Source organism: Balaenoptera physalus (genome assembly GCF_965194825.1).
Source record: "Balaenoptera physalus genome assembly, chromosome: 6".
NCBI lineage: Eukaryota > Metazoa > Chordata > Mammalia > Artiodactyla > Balaenopteridae > Balaenoptera > Balaenoptera physalus.
The window spans coordinates 72,501,137-72,522,166 of record NC_138885.1 but is presented as its reverse complement, the minus strand read 5'-3'; the positions used below and the strand labels follow the sequence as shown (position 1 = coordinate 72,522,166).

General features: G+C 37.2%; 1 protein-coding gene across 7 annotated transcripts in view; it reads left to right on the top strand.

Moving 5' to 3' along the window:
• The window catches only part of ZNF385B (zinc finger protein 385B), a 317,869-nt gene that overhangs the window by 149,231 nt on the left and 147,608 nt on the right, over positions 1–21,030 (top strand). The gene's annotated exons all lie outside the window — the stretch shown is intronic.

Below are 21,030 nucleotides of genomic sequence, written 5' to 3'. Positions count from 1 at the left end.
TGCTCTTCCAGAGTGTGGACCAGTCTTCTTTCTGTCTCTTGTTAGTTGACAGTGCTAGTTACAGAGAATCATGCCAGGCCACACCGTGGCAGCTGTACAAGTGAGGACATGGAAAGATTATCCGACTACTGATTAAAAATTCTTATTCTTATATATGTAGTTTAAAATGATACAAGGTTCTGAAAATGCAGAATAAGAGCATAAATAACTCCTGTAAGTTCTAAAATATGGGGTTGGGACCAAAATAACTTCTGTAATCCTTCCTGGGAGCATGCCCTCCCAAGTCATTCTAGCCTAAATTTAGAAAATAAGGCTTATATTTGACTTTGGTACCTCTCTGAGTTATTCCAGGAAGGTTTTTTTAAGGGATGTTTCAGCATCATAAATGCCACAAAGTATGTGCGGCAAAAAGCTGGATTTCATCTGCATATCCTGAAGATAAATCCAGGAAACTCCATGGGCTTATTTTTTAAACCAGCCCGAGCTAGGCTGAAAGATGTCAGGGTGATGATACATCTGACGGTGATAACCCTGAATAAGTTCCAGGATGGGCTGTTTTATTACATTTTTATTAATAGTTACACGTCTTGAGATCTGATTCATTCCTATTCATGGGTCTTTGAGCTTTTACTTATTTGCATAAGTGCTCAGAACCATGCTAATTTTTTTCCCATTTTATTTCAGCATATTTTGTGTTAAGAGAAAACAAGCATATAGATTTTTGATAAGCAAATGTTGGCTCAACTGATGAGCTGTAGCTTGTAGCTAGAAAGTTACAGCTTCGTATAACCTGGCGGTCCAGTGGTTAGGGCTCCATGCTCTCACTGCAAGGGTCTGGGTTCAATCCCTGGTCGGGGAACTAAGATCCCACAAGACGCGTGGTGCGGCCAAAAAAAAAAAGTGAAGAAGCTAAAAATCCTGATAATTCTGTGGCTTCAGTCTTTTTTTCTTTTTTTAATTTATTTATTTTATTTTTGGCTCTGTTGGGTCTTCATTGCTGCGCGTGGGCTTTCTCTAGTTGCAGGGAGCAGGGGCTACTCTTCGTTGCAGTGCGCAGGCTTCTCATTGCGGTGGCTTCTCTTGTTGCGGAGCACGGGCTTTAGGCGCAAGGGCTTCAGTAGTTGTGGCACACGGGCTCTAGAGCACAGGCTCAGTAGTTGTGACACACGGGCTTAGTTGCTCCGCGGCATGTGGGATCTTCCCGGACCAGGGATTGAACTGTGACCCCTTCATTGGCAGGTGGATTCTTAACCACTGCACCACCAGGGAAGCCCGGCATCAGTCTTTCTCATGTATAATTTTATAGTTTCTGTAAGATACAGAGAAACTAAACTCACATCATTTTGCCAAATTGAGAGTAACATTTATCAAGAAACAAGTCTTGCTTACATTTTCATCTGTGGCCTAAAAGAAGACGGTAGGTTTTCATTTTGTTTCTGAAGTGATTCTTGGATTTTCAGGTTGCACTGCAAAGTGAGATGGAAGGTATGAATTGGAGGTGATCCAAAACACAACGCCAAAAGGGAAACCGAGAAGCAAAACTCCATGTGGAGGCCTGTTCCTTGGCTGCCCTTTCCCCTACACCAGCTGTAACTTCCTTCCCTCTTCATTGGAAGGAAGTAAAGGAAGGAAGGGGAAGAGAAAGGGAACTGGCAGTAGTGTGATGGCACCAGCTGGCACTGGCTTGGGAGAGCCAATTGTGTGCATCTCTTCCTAAACTTACACTAAGTAACATGTTGATAGCTTAAAATCAGCCATGGTGGGCATATTTACACCATAAAAATTGGCAGTGCTACAAATCAGGGCTCCCTCTCTCCCAAGAGTAGGTTGTTAACATTTACTAACATTCCACTGGTGACCTGCTGCTGAGGGGAACTTTGTTAATCACAACCTTATCATTATTATCACTTCCTGATTCTGACTTGTCAGTGTAGGTGACATTTCTAACAACCTTGACTATAGTCTGTCTTATCCAGACCTTTGTGTACTAGAGATACGTAGAATTGGAATAAAGTGTTCTATTTAAAAGTTATTCAGGATGCATTTGTTTCCTGTGTAATTCTACCTTGTTGAATTTCTCAGTGCATTGTTAGTTATCCTTTCACACCCAATCCTCTTTGTTTTTTACTCCATTTTCTATTATCCTGTCTTGATTAGTCTTCTCAGCATAGACTGACATTTTATGAAATATTCAGATGTACACTGCCTAGTTAGTATGATCCAAGCCATCAGAGTATTATAGACTCAATTCAGCAAACACTGATTGAATATCTTCTTCGCCTGAGACAGCATGCCAAAGAAAATAAGGCACAGTACCTAGTCGCAAGCAATATAAAATCTAGGGAGAAAATCAGACATGTACACAGCTGAGACTAATGTAGAGCATAATGTGAAAGATGATATTAGAAAAAGTAAAGAAAAATGCAAGCTAGACCACAAAGACTAGAGGTTATTTCTGACTGCAGAAACTAGAGAAGGTTTCATAGAGACAGAGACATTTTTAACCAAGTCTTTAAGAACTGGTATGCATTTTAAAGCCCAACTCTATTTATAGTTTTTATGAATAGATGACTATAATGTTCATGCTAAAATAATTTGTGGGTTAGTTCATATTGTTTACTGATCTGCCAAAATTAGCTTATTGTCATGGGAGTCAGGAAAACTTAATAAAAATAAGATTTTAATGGCATAAATATATGGAATTGTTACTAGATTTAGCAGATGACAATGCAGAAGATGCATTCTGGTCATCTGTGGTCCTGCATAGGTTGTACTCAGAGCACTGTTTATAGAACATCTTTAATAAAAGCTCCCAGTTACTGAGGATTAATTATGTCAGGGACTTTTACATGTCCAATATCATCAAAGACAAAAACCAGAAAAGTAAGGAAAGTGATTTTATTCAGGCTATTGCAGTAGGGAGAGTACCCCAGATCAGAGTATGTCTCTGCAGAGTGGTTTTGCCTTAGTCTTTATAGGAAGGAATAGACAAATTAGAGATGGGGGGATTTACGATTGGGGTTTGCAACCAGGGAAAGTCTCAGTCGGGTGAATGGAAAGTGTTTTTCTCTGTGTCTAGCTAGATTCAAGGGGAAAGCAATTCTAATCTTGGCTAATCATTCATGAAACACAGAACAGAAAATTGGCTAGTCAATATCGAAACCTCACAGTTACTCTGAAATACACTATTATCAGCATTTTTAAAATTCTTTTTAAAAAATCAGAAACTGACATTCAGAGAGGTTGAATGTTGCCAAAGCCACATATCTGGTAAAGAACTAGAACTTCATTCCATATCTTTCTGTCTCTGACTCTCCTTTTATTATGCTACAACACTCACATTGTACTGAATGAATGCTTTAATAGTACTTTTTAAGGTTAATGGAACTCTCATTTGTTGTCTATATGTATGTTTTCATGCATACTACCTAGTTTGGAGAGAATAGACTTCAAAGAACCAGGTGTAAATGTTTAGAATTGATAGAAATCTGTTCAAACTGGTTCATATTAAGGGTGTGCCTCCTTCCCCATAAGTAAATCTACGTTTCAAGTGAATGAGCAGAGAAAAATTTGCGATTGTATCCTAGTGGCTTCATATTTAGCGATTGTTCTTGCTGTAAATCAATGAGTTTTATCATTGTTTTTTTTTCACCTCTGCTCTGTGGGGCTATAACAGTTTTAAGGAGGTGCTTTGAGATCCTCACAGAGGTTCTTGGCTGGATTGAAGGTCAGAACAAATCAGGTAAAGATTGGTAACCCAGCTTCTGCCAGAGCTTTTGGGTTATACATGTTGAACATCAAAGTAAAGGTCACTAAAAAGGTAGCTAAAATGTGAAAACTACTGACCTAATAGAGTAAATTATTTCTATAAAACAAATGCTAAATATATTTTGTTCCTGGAAGCCTGTGAGTCCCTGAGTTTATTGGCTGTTGCCAGCTTCCCAGGACCCTTGCTGTGCTTTTGATATTCACATCAATGCAATGTTAAGATGCACCTGAAATGTTCACAGCACAGCAGGGGAATCTAACCTGGCTGGCCTGAATCATTTGGCATCTATTTCACACTCAGATTATTGTAGTAATTATGAGTGTGATGTGATAATTTGTGGTTGAGTTTTGTCCTGGGGCCCAGCCATCCAGTTCTTTTTTTTTTCTTTAATTATGTTTTACTTTTATAATATTGTCTTAGTAAACAGACCAGGTGCTGTTTCACAGTAGCTACATAATATATTCTCTGAACAATGAAGCAAAAATTAAGCACAAAACCAAAGCCACTACCCTTCTGGCTGTCCTGCCTTCCTGAGCATGGTAATTGTGACTGTTCTAAGTGGAAGGGAAGAATGAGCAGGTTACACTTAGGATCCGGGGGCCAATGAAGCCAAGATATTTAGGGGTACTTTGTCATTGCTGGCAGTGGGAGTGTGGACTTTGTGACTTAGAGGCAAGAAAGCCCAGTCTGGTGCTTTCCTGCTTCCCCCCATCTCCCATCCAGCATAACCTGCCTTTCCCCTACCCCATGTATCATTTGTGGAAAAGCTCAGGCAATGAAAGGAGATACTGTCATTAGTTTTGATTCCCTGTAATCTCCTAGTTTTAGGAGAAGAGTGCCATGGTCAGAGGAAGATAGCAAAATAAAAAATTAAGAGACAAATTGGCCAGAAGATACTAGAAAATAATATAAAATGAATATAGGAACTATGAACTGTATTTACCCACTGGAAAGCAAAACAAGTGAATTATTTGTGTGAGTCAAAGTTTCTAAAGAAAGGTATTTTGGAGGCATTGAATCGTAGGAAACTGTTGTAAAAGAAGTTGTGGATGTGGATAGACAGGAAAATGGAATGACATTCAGGTCAGGGGAAGCTGACAAAAGCTTAAGGTAGGAATGAGCCACAGATACTGACGATAGAAAGGTATGTTGAGATGATAAATAAGTCAGACAGAGAAAGACAAATATCATATGATACCGCTTATATGTGGAATCTAAAAAAATGATAAAATGAACTTATTTACAAAATAGAAACAGACTCAGAGAACGAACTTATGAACTTAAGGTTACCGAGGGGAAGGGTCGGGGGGGATAGATTGGGAGTTTGGGATTGACATGTACACACTGCTATATTTAAAATAGATAACCAACAAGGACCTACTGTAAAAATAAATAAGTAAAAATAAAAATTTGAACAAAAAATAAAAAGAGATGATAAATAAGCAGGCAAAAGTAAAGTGGTTGGCATCAGTAGTAAATTTTACGTTTTGCTGTTAAAATTATAATCATTAGTAAACTGGTATCTGTCTTTCTAAGGCAAAGATTAGAAATTTTTATGATTCTTCTTTGATAAGGTTCTTTGGAATTTGGTGTGATCACCTTCTCAGGCTGGAATAGTCAAATCTGAGTAATATTCAGTAAGCAGGAGGAAGAAATGAGAAACAGAGAAAAGTGTTAGTGGAGGGCTCCTAGCATAACTAATACTAACTTTCCTCCCCTTTTAGGGGGAACAATTTCTCAAGATTCTTATGAATAGATTCTTTAGGGCTTCCCTGGTGGCACAGGGGTTAAGAATCCGCCTGCCAATGCAGGGGACAAGGGTTCAAGCCCTGGTCCGGGAAGATCCCACATGCTGTGGAGCAACTAAGCCCGTGTGCCACAACTACTGAGCCCGCATGCCACAATTACTGAAGCCCACGCGCCTAGAGCCTGTGCTCTGCAACAAGATAAGCCATCGCAGTGAGAAGCCAGTGCACCGCAACGAAGAGTAGTCCCTGCTCGCTGCAACTAGAGAAAGCCCACACACAGCAACGAAGACCCAACACAGCCAAAAGAATAAATAAATAAAATAAATATTAAAAAAAAAAATTCTTTGAAAGGATAGTTCTCAAAGTGAGGTTTTCTGAACTAGAGCATCAGCATCGTCTGGGAAATTGTTATAAATGGCAATTTTCAGGCCCCAGACTAAGCCAACTGAATCAGAAACTGAGATAGAACCCAGCAGCCAGTGTTTTAATAAGTCCTTGTCTTAGTCCATTCAGGACGCTATAACAAAAATACAATAAGCTGGGTGGCTTTCAAACAACAGAAATTTATTTCTCACAATTCTGGAGACTGAGAAGTCCAAGATCACTATAGATTCAGTGTCTGGTGAGGGCCCACTTCCTCACAGACTGTACCCGCACAAGGCAGAAGGGACTAGGGAGTTTGGGGGGGGAGGGGTCTCTCTTTTAAGGGCACTGATCCCAATCATGAGGGCTCTGCCCTCATGACGTAAGCATCTCCCAAAGGCCCCACCTCCTAACACCATCACCTTAGGGGCTAGGATTTCAAAATAGGAAGTTGGGGCCAGGGAGGACACAGCATATAATATATAGCAGCGCTACTGCCTTAAAGTATTTGTTTTCAATATGAAAAAACTCCAGAAAGTAGAAGGTTGGTAACTTTCTCTCCTAAACTCCTTTTCTCAATTATTTACAATTCTCTGATTAAACCTAGGAGAAAAAGTCCCAATTAGGTTCTAAGCCTTTTACACATACAAATCTCTGTCTGAAAAAGAGAGGTGTGGCTGGGCTGTGGCTCTACAAAACAGCAGCTGCAGAACCACCCAGCTGGGCTGCATCAGGACCACATCAGTCCCTGCCCTGGATGTACAAACTCAGGGATGATTTTTAAAAAAAAAAAATCAATTCTTAATCTGAGACTCAGAAGTGTTCTATTTGACAGAGCCTCAGAAACTCAAATCATTATGTCCAGAATGAAAAAAAAATAGCTAGTGATGCTGAACTTTAGATCTAATAGAATTTAGTAAACATTTATTAAATACACAGAGATAACTGGCAGTTACAACCTTTAGGGATCAAATAAGTATGGTAAAGGTAACAGACACCAAGCTGAAAGGGAAAAGTAGACATATGAAGGTGTTTGTCACTGGATGGGAGAAAAGCTAAGATATGGCTTTTTGTCACGAGGAGGGAGAATGAGAGATGAGAGTCATGGCAATGAACAAGAGTCAGATGAGAGGAGTGGGAGTCCAGGGTGAGGCAGAAGAGTTACTACCCATGAAGAGGGACATCTTCCACTTACAGTCATGGTCAGTTTTTTTTTCATTTAAGCATTATAATAAAAATGGATTGATTCATTAACATATGACTCAGAGAAAATAGAGCTAAGAATAGCCATAAAACATAGATATCCTTGCAGTACTAACAGCTAACAGTTTAAGTTTTCATTATGTGTCAAGCACTGTAGTAAGTACAGTAAGTAACCCTACATACGAACCTTCAAGTTGTGAACTTTCAAAAATGCAAACGTGAGTTCACATGTCGAATCACATAAGTTAGTTCACATGTCTGGCGTACATTGTCACATGCGTGCATCCTCTACAAGTGGTTGTGCTTTTGTGTACTTTACTGTACAGTACTGTATAGAGTACAGTAGTAGAGTATCTTTATTTCAAGCCCAGGATGTCAAGCGTAAAAGCAGTGGTGATGTAGCTGGTACTACTGTACTTTTCAAGGTACTGTACTGTAAGATTAAAAATGTTTTCTGTATTTTTTGTGTTTGTTTTTTATGTATTATTTGTGTGAAGAGTATTATAAACCTATTACAGTACAGTACTATATAGCCAATTGTGTTAGTTGGGTACCTAGGCTAACTTTGTTGGACTTATGAACAAATTGTACTTACGAACGTGCTCTTGGAACAGAACTCATTCGTATGTAGGGGAAGTACTGTATTCTCATTTGATTTGAAGATAGCTAGTAGAGAAGTGGTTCTCAAACTTTAGCATGCATCGTCATCACCTGAAGTACTTGTTAAAACACAGACTACAGAGTGTTTGATTTAATGGGCCTGGGATGGGGCTTCCATTAAGTGAGGGCTTTCCAAAAAGCAGAACCAATAGGATACATATAGATCTATATGAGGAGATTTATTATAGGAATTGGCTCACATGGTATTGGAGGCTGAGAAGTCCCATGATCTGCCGTCTGCAAGCTGGAGACCCAGGAAAGCTCGTGGTATAATTCAGTCCTAGTCTGTAGACCTGAGAACCAGGAGCTCCAGTGTCCGAGGGCAGGAGAAGATGAATGTCCCAGCTCAGGAAGAGAGAGAGAATTCACCCTCCTTCCTCTATCTTTTGTTCTATGTGGGCTCTCAACAGATTGAACGATGCCTGCCCACATTTAAGACAGCAGATTTTCTTTACTCAATCTACTGATTCAAATACTTATCTCTTCCAGAAACACCCTCACAGATACACCTCGAAATAATGTTTTGCCAGCTAACGGGGCTGATAAAACATTACAGGGCCCCCAAATTTTCATTTCTAACAAGTTCAAGGCTGATGTAGATGCCACTGGTACAGGACCCCAGTTTGAGAACCACTGTAAGAGAGAGTACTTCCAAATGAGAATTCCTAGTAAAAACTCTTGTGGTCTTTGGAAATTCCTTAAAATTCAAGGGCAAGAATCTAACCTTGCCCATTTAGAAAGAAATTCAGTGACGTATAGTAGCATGGTGAGTATCACCCCTTCATCAGGTCTTCCATATATGAAAACTCTATTCAGCTGTTTCTGTGTCTCTATGACAACAGTAAAAGTGTAACAAGGAAAGAACAGCTTCTGAGTTTGTCAGCTAAAAATCTTAAATGTCCAAATGATTGTTGGTAGCAACAGAAGGGACAGTCAGACAAGGTCAGTTGCATCCAATAATAGGCATAACACCTACCACAGAAGTCTAATGTGTGACATTTCTTAAGTAGGACAAATACCAGAGGAGGATGTTGATGCTACTGGCAGTTTTTATGAATTATACATGATGCACTATTTTAAAATTCAGTGGAAAACTGCCATTTACCCTCTATAATAAAAGGCATTATATGAAAAGTGAAGCGCTGGGTAAGAAAACATGAGACGCTACCAATATAATGGATCTTAAGCATACTTCTCTTTGCACTCTAACACCTGACAGAAGACAACCAGGCTTTTAAAAAAGGAAGGTTGGCCTCTGGGAACCTAATAGAAGCTTTCCTGAACTATATACCTCAGGACTGTCCATCCATGCTTCCAAATCAGCAACCAGTTTCTGAAACGTAACTCTTAGATTTAATTGACTTTTGGCTTTAACCCCTCGATGCTGGGGAAGTATAAATGTATAGCTGTATTTGGCATTCAACGTTGTCTTAGTCCATTTGGGCTGCTAAAACAGAATACCATAGACCGGTGGATTTTAAGAACAGAAGTTTATTTCTCACAGTTCTGGAAGCCAGGAAGTTCAAGATCAAGGTGCTGGCAGATTTGGTGTCCGGTAAGAGCCCACTTCTTAAGTGGCTGTCTTTTTGCTGTAACCTCACATGGTGGAAGGGGCAAGGGATCTCTCTGGGGTTCCTTTGATAAGGGTACTAATCCCATTCAGGAGGGCTTCACCCTCATGACCTAATTACTTCCCAAAGACCCCACCTCCTCATACCATTACCTTGGGGGTTAGGGTATCAACATATGCATTGTGGGGGACATAAAAATTCAGCCATTGCAACATTCATTTGTCAGTCACCAGAAATACAGAAAACCCAGTGCCAGACAATGTAATCCAGCTGAAAATTTTGCATGTTAAAATTAGAAATTTTTACCATGACTGGTAAAAATTACCAAAGTCACCTGGGAGAATTCATTCATTTATTACTCAGTCAGTAGATACCTATTGAACACTTCCTATATATTCCAGGCATTGTTTAGATTCAGGGGATAGAACAGTGAAAAAAAAAAAAAGAGAGCGAGAGAAAGAGAGAGAGAGAGAGAGAGAGACAAAGCCTTGACCCTCAAAGAGCATCCATTGTAGTTGTGGTGAGTTTTGTCTTACTCTTTGCCTTCTAGAACCTTGATATGTAAAGGACCAACAGTGTGGGTGTCACTTAGGAAGCAGTGAGAAATGCAGCATCACAGTCTACACCCCAGATCTCCTAACACAGAATCTGTATTTTATTTCACAAGATCCCCAAGTGATTTGTATCCACATTAAAATTTGAGAATCACTGCTGTAGAAAACAGAGCCTGAGGCAAGGATTAAAATTCTGATTTTATTTGAGAGTACAAGCCCAGGGGAGTACAAATAAGGGGAAAGGGAAGACAGGCAAGGGCAGCTGCAAAGCAATGAGATTCTGTGCTGGCTGCTATGTCAAAATGAATCTGGAAGGGGCACAGCAGCCCAGTCAGCAGGTAGGTTGACTCAGCAAGTGGAATTTCTTATCCAGAAAGATTCACACCAGGATCCCTCCTGACCTTTGCTTCGTGCTGATTGAGGTTCACTCCACTGAGAGATGCCACCCCTGTACTTCTGGGTTACAGTATCCAAGCCTGAAAGTGGAGGGATGGGTACAGACCAAGAAAGAGAAAAAGAAGGGAGCAGTTAAGGTTTAATAAGAAGATAGGAAGTTTGTGTCTCAAGACAATGTATACAGAAAATTCCATCCAGATAAATTAGTAAAAGAGAATAGAAATGACATTTATTTGTCAGCCAGCAGAAACACAGAAATTTGAATGTTAGAATTTTGAATGTTAAATTTTGTCATCATGGGTAGCAGTTACTGAAGTCTTTTTTAACGTTTACTAGTCACTCTCTGATTCCCTGTTTTATGACCTTCTATTGCTTTGCCAGCACTCAGGATTTCTACATACCTATTATTTTACTAGTTCCTTCCCATCCCTAGATTTTTAGCCATCCCTAGATTTCTTCCCCATATTTATTGATACCTCTGGTGCATTTATCAATACCTTCTGAGTCTCAAATATTCAGTTTCAACCCTACTCACCCCGCCTACTGGCCCACACTATACACGTTTGCTTTGATGTCATCGTGCCCATATCCTCATCTTTGTACAAGCCAGAAACCAGATCCAGATAGACCAAATAATCTGGGTCAGTAAATTTAGAGTAGGTATCAAAGGAGAAGACACAGATCCCAGAGTGAGACAGACCCAAGACCCAGCAGATACCACTGCACATACTCTGCCAGGTGTGTGCCCTCCATGAGTGCTTCCATCATGAGAAACTCTCATTCAGGTCATCCAGATTCTACTCTGTCTAGAATCTATGGAAACTATGAAAATGAGACCAATACCTAAATGCCATAAGTAGTTATCCCCAAGCAATGGAAATATAGATTTTCATTTTTATCATTTCCTTTACTTTTCAAAATTTCTCTGATAAAGCTGTATTGCTGTTATAATGAGAAATAAACTCTTCAGTTATTTTTATAAAATAATCTATTTTGTCAAGGAAACTGTTTTAAGAACAGATTAATGAAAAACCAGAATGACATGGAAGCCATTAAATTTTAAATTATTTGCATATTTTATAGACACTCAGTAAATCTCCTTAAACTCCAGTCTACAGTTTGAAACACTCTAGATTCCACAGCTCTAAAAACCTTAAGGAGGAAGTCTTTTTCTCACAGCAAAAGAGAAGAAATAGATGAAGAATCAGAAATCAGAAATTGTGCTTTCTGAAGGCAATACTGTACAGCCAAATGTCTAATGGGGCATTTCTTAAATGTCTGTGACTCTCATGTACTGGTGAAACTACTACCCAGCCCTACAGTAAGGAAAAGAGCCATAAAAAATGTCAGTGTGTGATGGTGGTCAGCACTAAAGTACAGACACCTTTTAAGGAGGTGTCACAGTGTCACAGGATACTCTTAACCGTTTTTATTTTTCTCTGAACAAGGAGAGTCCTTTTCAAATTCTACTTCAGGTTCTAACCTCAACTTATAGGCTCCACAATTAGCAGAAATATGTTTTCCACTAGTTGAACATTTGATCAGTTTTGACCAGCACACCAGAGGTAATTTTGTATAAATGTTAATAGGCATGCTTAGTTTATTCCTGTGAATTTGTTGACTCCCAGCTACTACTTATACTTCTTATGCTATTACAGAAAAACAATCATCTCTACTCAGATTTACAAAATAATGGATCCTTATTTTCCAAAGAGGGTTTACAAATCAGTTCAGAATTCATTGGTACTAAAAAGCCTCCTAACCCAGATATTAATGTTCTCTTCAGAAGATTTCATAGACCTTGGGATAAAATTCCTGTGGAGAAGAAGGAAACGTTGGCTTTCTCACTGTGTTTGCAGCCCTTATTTACTTGGACACTGGAGGCTTCAGGGCTCTAATACCATTGATGTTTACTAGGTATAACCAGTTCATTCACTTGAGGATACTATTCTTCAGTACATGAATTTGTAATGGCCATTCGGACTCCCTGTAATAATTAAGCTTATTTAATAATGTATGAAAATAAATGCATCTTAAGGGATAAGGAGTAGGATTCCTGACTTTTCACATTGAACCAAATCACTCAATAAGTATTCATATAGGTACCTGCCAGTGCACACATTTTATAAGCATTGGGACCAGTTGTCACCCTGTTGGTTAAACAGCGGAGTGTGATATTCACTTTGGTAATCCAACATGAATGACTGCTTTTAGGTCCGACCTTCATGACTGACTACCCATAAATACCCTTTAAATCTAAGACCATCTCTTGGTCTCTTCCATTTGGGAAAAAAACCCTACTTATTAACAATTGGTAATTCTAATGAAATTTTCAGTTGTTTCATGTTTAGAAAATAACTCTTCAGTTGGTAGATAACTTGGGTTGGTTTATAAACCAAAGCATATGACAGATGAAATAACGCAAGAAGCAGTATGTCTTGATGTCCTATTTTAATCAGAAAGTAGACATCACAGAATAAAGAATTATAAAGTATTTCTAGTCAGCCTAAGAGTGATATGTGGTAGAATTAAAATATTTATATATTTTTAAAAACCTATTACTAACATATCAAAATAGATTGCATTTTAAAAATTTTACCATATGCTTTAAACATGCTTCTATCAGGCACTTGAAGTGGGGAAAGGGGCTTTGTTATATTAAAAATATGTTATACTGTTACAACAGATATGGAGTTGGAAACAAAATGTGAGTACTTCTTAAAATATGCAATGTAGAAAACAAATCACTTCATAATTATGTACCTTGTATGAGAAGAAAATACTATTCCCTTGTGCTACTGAATATAAACTGTTTGGATTCAGTTAAAAGGTGTGTGTAGGCTCAGTGACATTTTACAATTTTAAATGTAATAGTACTCTTTGGAAATACAGTTTGAGACATTCCCTCCAGAAACCACAAGGGTATCTTGTGACAAGGATAGTATTTATAAGCAGGCAAGAAAAGTTTCCTCAAAAACAATCTTGCTCTTTTACTTTGCAACAAATTAAAATATGTATAGAATAAACCCTATAATATAGTTATGAATTTTTACAACATACAAAAATATTTACTTTGGAAAAACTTCTCCAAATACTAAGACCTACTGGTTTATTATTTGCATTTGAATTTATATGATGAACAGAATTCAAAAACAATTACCAACATAAATACTTTTTAATTGTAGGAATAGTCGATGGAAGTTGTGGGTTCCAGCTAGTTATTTCTTGTCAATTAATTCAGAAGTTCTGGATAATAGGGAAGGTGTTTTACTGGGACAGAATTATTTTTATTATTTCTTTTCAGTTCCACCCTTTCTTTAGATTGCTTCTTTTTCCTAGTCATAATTAGCCCTTTCTTAGAAATCCATTTTTTTAAATTTACACTTTTTTAAATAATCTGCCCTAGACTTTTAGGTTTTTATTTTATTTTTTTTGGCCTTTTGGCAGTTTTTCTAGTTGGCTTTTACATTTATTTGAGAGCAGAGTCTCTGTGAGCTCACTTTGCCATCTCCCACAGTGCCAATCCTTAGAGAAGGCTTTCGATAAAAGAGTTCTGAGTGAACTCAGCTTTAAAACACATTACCACAGAGACATTTTCTGAAGAAAGACTCTCATTTATCTTCTGATAAATATTGGTGTGTTTTGTAGAATTGTTTTACTCCCTCATAAATAGAGAGTTATGTAGTTCAGGTGGGAAGGGAGTAAGGATGAAGTACTGGACTAAGAAGAGCTGAACTCCAGTGGCGGCTCCATCAGTGACTAGCCCTGTGAGCTTTTCCAAGTAACCAACCACTGTCATCCTGCCTTTACTTGGCCTGCCTCATAGAATTGTTGCTACAATCGCATGAGATAATGTATGAGATAGCACTTTGAGTACTAAAAAGCACCATAAAAATGGGCAGTATGATTATACTATGTCTTTGCTATGACAAGCTGAATGTTATAAAGTAATATTGTCGTTGTAAGGTCCTTGGCCATTGCATTGTTGTTGGGATGGAAAAAAATTTCTTTAGAAAAACTGAGACCCTAAAAAATAAATAAATAAATAAATAAATAAATAAATAAATAAAAGATCCAAGTTTTACCAACGCTTATACTTTGAACTAGACCGCAACACACCCAAACTTTTCTGGGGGGCTGCCTTGGAAGATTTTACTAACACCAGCTAATACATACTGAGTGTGTGCACTCCGTTAAGCCCTGGGTTGACAGCTGAAGGCACATTGTCTCATTTAGTCCTCAATACTGTCCTGTAAAGGTGAACAGTATTATTGAACTCATTTTGTTGGTGAGGAAATTGTGGCTTAGATAGACTAATGTGTCTAAGGCTATACAGATTAAAAGGGGCAGAGCCAGACCTGAATCCACATTTGTCTTACTCCAGAAACAATGCTCATTTGCTCTTTTCTGGCCTGGCAATACTATTAGCGAAAGCCTAAACAATTTTCTAGCAATCCAAATCCACGAGGAAGAAAATTAAATAGTAAGAATCACATTATTTAATCTCAAATTGATTTGAAGAGACCTGTGGAATCACATGGCTCTTTAGAGGTAGTTAAGGAAAATTTTAGCATCTTTGCAAATAAAGAGTTTTAAAAATAATAATCAATAATGAAATCTAAATATCAAAATACACTTCTTTAATGAGTTATGGCTTAAGACATGCCTGTTGGCAATGCATGAATTTTCCAAATATGTAATTTATGTTATAATGTCAGGATTTTGTTCTCTAATGCAACATTTGAATTATGATAACTTCCATTAAAAAATAATAATACTCCAGTTGAAAAATCATTCTGGTTTCCCAGACTCTCATTTATTGGCAATATGTATGATATTTTCTCTTGAAAAATTACAGGGTAGTTACCATTATAGAGAAGGCAAAAAAATTTAATTTACAACTAGGCGGGCTAAAAGAGAAATAAGCTCTGACATTGAAGAGTGCAGTTCCAATTTGGTACTCTTAGGTGATTTGCTAAGTAGAATGTTTATAATTACTGTAACACTTTAAAAGAAGAAAAGAAAGCTTGCATGTTTTATTTTGGTTAATGAGACTGTGAACCCATAATTGTTCAGTGTCTTAAAAACAAGCACATAAAAATGGTCTGATCCTAATTGCTCATTTTATTAGTGGACATTTTCAAGTATTGCATAAATATCTTCTCAGGGTGTTTCCTAATGAAGTCTTAGACAGTTTATAAAATAAAATAACTACTTCTAAAGTGAGTCTAAGCAATATCTCAGTGGTCAATAATCCTGTAGATCCTGATATACAAAACTATTGTTATATCCCTTCTTTGTTTTAGAACCTACTATAAACAGACATTTAGTTTTATTTGATGCTATAGACATTATGTACATCTCCTATCAATGTGATGAGAATTGTAGGTTAGTCACTAAGTGGTAAAAATGGAATCATTTTCATCCTGGTCTGAATTCTCTTTCTTGCTGACTCTTTGGATCTTGTCATAGTAAAAGGTACAGCAGTTCACAGCTTTTAAAAAGCAAATTGTCCTAATGGCATATTTGGGAGAAAAGATGTTTAAAAACTTTTCCTTTTGATCATGACATTTTAGTATAACAATATCTCTGGCTCTGTTGGTTCTAAAGGACCTTGTAGCAATTGACCCCAAGAAATATTTGTAATAGATGTATTGCAATTAATACAAAATTTCAAGTAACTCAGAAATATGCACATCTGTCATAACTGTGTCCTAAATCCAAGTGGTAAATGCGACTTTGAAAGTAGAGGATTCTTCAAATCACTTAGACACAAGGCAAAATGAGATTTTTATGTCAGGTTCCATTTTCTACATAATGCCAGAGCTATTTAAAAAAAACAGAATCAGCAATATAAAACTGTTATCATACTAAGAAACTTTATGTACATGTTATGTCAGAAAATTGTTTATTCCGTACCTATTATTTAGTTTCATAAAGGCATACAAATGACAATCCTAGATTATAACCAAGAATTTTATACGTGAAATGTATATTTTATTATTGCTTTGGGATAGTTTCAGAATTTACTTATGAACTTCAAAATCTCTTATTCTTGCTTTACCCAGCCTAAAACCTAACTCTTCCTTCCTCAGCATAAAGCTATCAAATGAGCTGGCATCATCCCCGAATCTAAACGCGGTTTCTAGATGTTGCCAAAGAATTATACCCAGAATCTCTAATGCTTTCACAGGATTGTAAGACTGCAGTTTCGTCTTGTATATTCAAAGAAAATGGTGCTGACTGGAATACCCAAGTGGGTTATATGCCTTCATTCATACAAGAATGAAATGGTCTATGTGTTTATAATGTTACTTTCACCTTGTTGGGTTTTTTCCCTTCTATCCACATATATTCATAAAACTTTTGAGAAACTTAGCTGCACCTCACCATTTCCTTCTCCAGTGGGAATTTAAATGCTATTATTATGTAGGGAATGTGAAAGTTGCAAACATTTTCCCTAAATGGAATGTGGGTCTTTCTATGAGAGTGATGTAATTCTGGGAACTTTTGTTGGGCATTCTCCACATGCTGGTTTCAGTGATGGAGGAAGAAAAAATACAAGATTCGTTCTTGCCTTCAAGTATCTCACAGTGTAGTAGTCAAGATTGCTGTGCAAACAAGCTGCATCTTACAAAACAAGAAATGCAAGATAGTCACTTTCGTTTTGTTAAGCAATTTTAATGGCTATGCCCCTCTGTAGAAGCAACATAAAGGATTACGTTACTTATCCTTTCAATTTAAAGGAGTATACCTGTGCAAAGATTTGAGAGGTAAAATGTTTGATCTACAAGATATAGAAATGGTTACATAATAATTTCCCCAGACTTCCATATTCAGATAAATATTTTTCTCATTCAGAAGGTACCAAGGAAGCTATGCAATACTCCTTTGATTAGAATATTTTAAGATTTCCTCTGGTTGACTTGCCTTCAGAAGTAATTTACTATATTGTTAAACCTGTCAGTATCAAATTTACATTTGTAGATTTTCAGTCAAAATGCTAAACTCACTTCTTTAATTTCATATTATTCAAAGGTAATGCCACATGGTTTTCAAGGGGTGTCTTTGGTTCCCAATATGTGGAGTTAGTTTCTTTCTTGAGACCATTATTAGAATTCAGATTGGATCTGTTATTCCATAACCCTTACGTTTGCTGGCATTCACTAGTGATGATGGTTGAGGCTTGCACTAAGGCAGACCACTAAATCTGGCCTAGGCTGGAAGATGGGCACAAATGAAGACTCAGAGTCCATTTAGAGCTGTTTTCACTTACGGTTACTAATGAACGAACAAACAGCACAACAAATGTGAGATCGAGATACAGATCAGTGAACACATTTTCTGATGCCTCCCTTCCTTGGGAGGCATATTCAAAGAGGTCAGTGCAGTCCACGCACCATGAGGAATCTGCCTACGCAGAGCAGCCCAGAACTGGCGACCTTGTCTCACAGCCCGTTAAGCTAGGAGAAGGGTGTCCATCTGTCACCATAGAAGGAATTTCTATTCTAAGGAATCACCATTATTTACCCTATTTTTACTGAATCATCAAATGGCTACCATCAGTCTTCAGAATGATATTTAAATTTCCAAAGAGACTGCTTTGCTCTCCCATGTCTATTTTACAGAATCCCTTGGTTGATCTAATCACTACTGGGATAGTTGTTTGTATTTTAATAAATGAGCTGATTTTGTCGTCCAAAGTATTCATTGGGCACCCACTTTGGGAAAAACACTATACTGATAAGTAATGCCATAATATTTAAATAACGTAGAATCTCCTTTAATGGAGATATTTTAACAGAAAAAAAAAGTTCCATACAAAACTATAAAAAGTATTCCTATTCTTTAATTATTTGGGGAAAATATTAGGTAAAGAAGTTTCAAAAGAATCTGAGTTTTGCCCATGAGTTTAGCTGTCACTGAGAGTTTCTGGCAATTAGTTGAAATCAAACATTTGCATGTTCTATCTTTGATATGACAGCATGCAATATAAGCTTATCAGGAATTCTCACTTTGTTGCTATTAATTTTTTTTTTTGCATCTTGGGTTTTTTTTAATTAATTAATTTTATTTATTTTTATTTTTGGCTGCGTTGGGTCTTCGTTGCTGCATGCGGGCTTTCTCTAGTTGTGGTGAGCGGGGGCTACTCTTCGTTGTGGTGCGCGGGCTTCTCATTGTAGTGGCTTCTCCTGTTGTGGAGCATGGGCTCTAGGCGTGTGGGCTTCAGTAGTTGTGGCGCACAGGCTTAGTTGCTCCGCGGCATGTGGGATCTTCCTGGGCCAGGGATTGAACCCGTGTCCCCTGCATTGGCAGGAGGATTCTTAACCACTGCACCACCAGGGAAGCCCGATATTAATTTTTATTACTTTAAATACTTTGCATCCACATGAACTTGGCACTAAGATGTATAAAGGAGTGAATACCTTAAGTTTTTTCAAATCAGAAAATCTGAGTTTAGTCTCAGCTTTGAAACTCAAACAGCATAGTGTTGAGCAAGTCCCTTAGCCTTCCTAGAACTCAGTTTCTAAATTCATAAAGTGGGTATTTTTTGAATCACAAACAAGTTTACCAGTAATTAGATCACTCAGGAGATTCTATAGAAGATAGACATATAACAGCAAGGCAGTTGTCTGGAAAAGTCAAATACCATCTGTTACTCAGAAGGTTCTAAATACTTTTTCATTCCTATGGAGGTGTTCTATTACCTGTTAAAACACACACACATGCAGTGCTCGCTAATACAATTATTAAAACATTCTTTTACTCATTTATTTTCTACCTTTTGTCAAATAATGTGCTTTCCCATAATCAGGATTAAACAATGATTCCTCATATATTTTAGAATTCTTCACAACTGTATCCTCAGGAATCACTTCCTTCTTTACACTCTAAATATCAAAAGCATTTAACATAAAAATCTGTTGCTTATAGCAATATGTTCCACTAATTTATTAAAAGAATGAGTACCAAAACGCATGCATTTGTTTTGAAAATAAAGGTTGTGAACCATAAGAATTAGTAAACTCTTTTTAGAAGAATAAGCACTAATTCTAAGCCTAATTTTTCAAAGTACCAAACAAATAGATATTAGAAGATATCAGTTGTTATGCAGATAAAACCTTAATTATATCAAATTTATTATGGCATTTATTACAATTTGATGATATTTTTAGAATCCAAATTCAAAACTATGGTAATGTGCAATATCATGTGCACATTCCCACACACCCCTGTTTTTTATTTTTAATAAACACATACTAGAATATTTCAGGTTTTATACATTGTAAATGAACTTTATCTTTGACATATTTAAATATATCAAAAGATTTATTCATCAAAGATCGGCTCCAACACATTTTGGACACTTAAAACCAAAGTACATTAGAACCATGCCATGATGGGGAGAATACAGAACAAGGAAAGTTCTTTGGTGAGCTCCATAATATAACAACTATTAGCATCTCTCATGAAAAACTCAGTCGATACTGCACCCAAGGTGGTATCACTCACCACAGTGGAGCAGGTGCAGACTACAGAGCACGTGAACTAGAGCCCCAGAATCAGCCATGGCAGCGGAGGCCGTTGAATAGTCTCAGGCATATCAAGAAAACAGGGTCATTTTAATGGATTTTAGGTTTGGCTGTACTCTTAAGATATCTTCTTGAAAGCATCTCAAGATTTACTGATATCATTTTGAGTTTTCAAAATTTTTAATTTATAGAATATCTTCTGTCCTAAAGAATCTAATACAGAGGCACTTTACTAACCACATACTAGTTTGCAACAGGGTATACTGCAGTTCCCATGGCAACTATATTATAAATCTTTCTTTTCACTAACTTGGAATTTTTTTTTTAAGATTCTCTCTTTGGACTGACATTTTCAATGCTTGAGCTTTAGTGAAGATGATTTTTACCTCTTCACACTGTGAAAAGTTGAATTAATCTTTTCAAAGAGTTTTGTACATGTTGAATTTTTGTATCAGGGTACTTCAGTTTAGAACTTGCAGTTCAAATCAAGAAAAAAAAAGTCTTATGAAGCAATAATGTTATGTAGTTTTTCCCCTAACTATAAGACATGAACATAACATATACTTCATACTTTTCTCATGAAAAATTTCAATGTTCCCAAGCCACATTAAAATGCAAAATAAAATGGTATTAGGATTTAGTTTTTATCAATAGGACCCGTGAATTATTGGCATAAAAATATCTATGCATTAGTTGTGTGATAAGCTGAGATGGAGTGACCACAGGAAAAGCAATGGAGGAAACATGAAAGACTAATAGAAGCTTAATTTCAAGAGTGTAGTGCTGACTTTTGCGAGATAACTGTGAAGGATACCAATCAACTTTGCATTTTCGGTCATCAACATCATATTAAGCCATGTCAATATCCAACATAGGTGCTAATGTAAACATTTTATCTGTAAAATACAAACATAGCAATATATACTTTATAGATATTGGCTACTACTGAACTGTGTTAGTGATGCTGCATCTTTTAAGATGAGATGATGCACTAAACCCACCATAAAAATATAAATACCAGATGTGGTTAACAAGAACCAAGGGAAATAGTATGTTTCGGAAGAGATAGATTAGATACCTGGAAGTGGGGTATTGCCATAACAAGTAATTGAAAATGTCGAAGTGGCTTTGGAATCAGGAAGTGGTTGGAGGCTGGAAGAATTTTGAGGAACATGATAGAAAAGTCTTAGATTGCCTTGAACAGACCCTTAGTAGAAGTATGGACATTAAAGA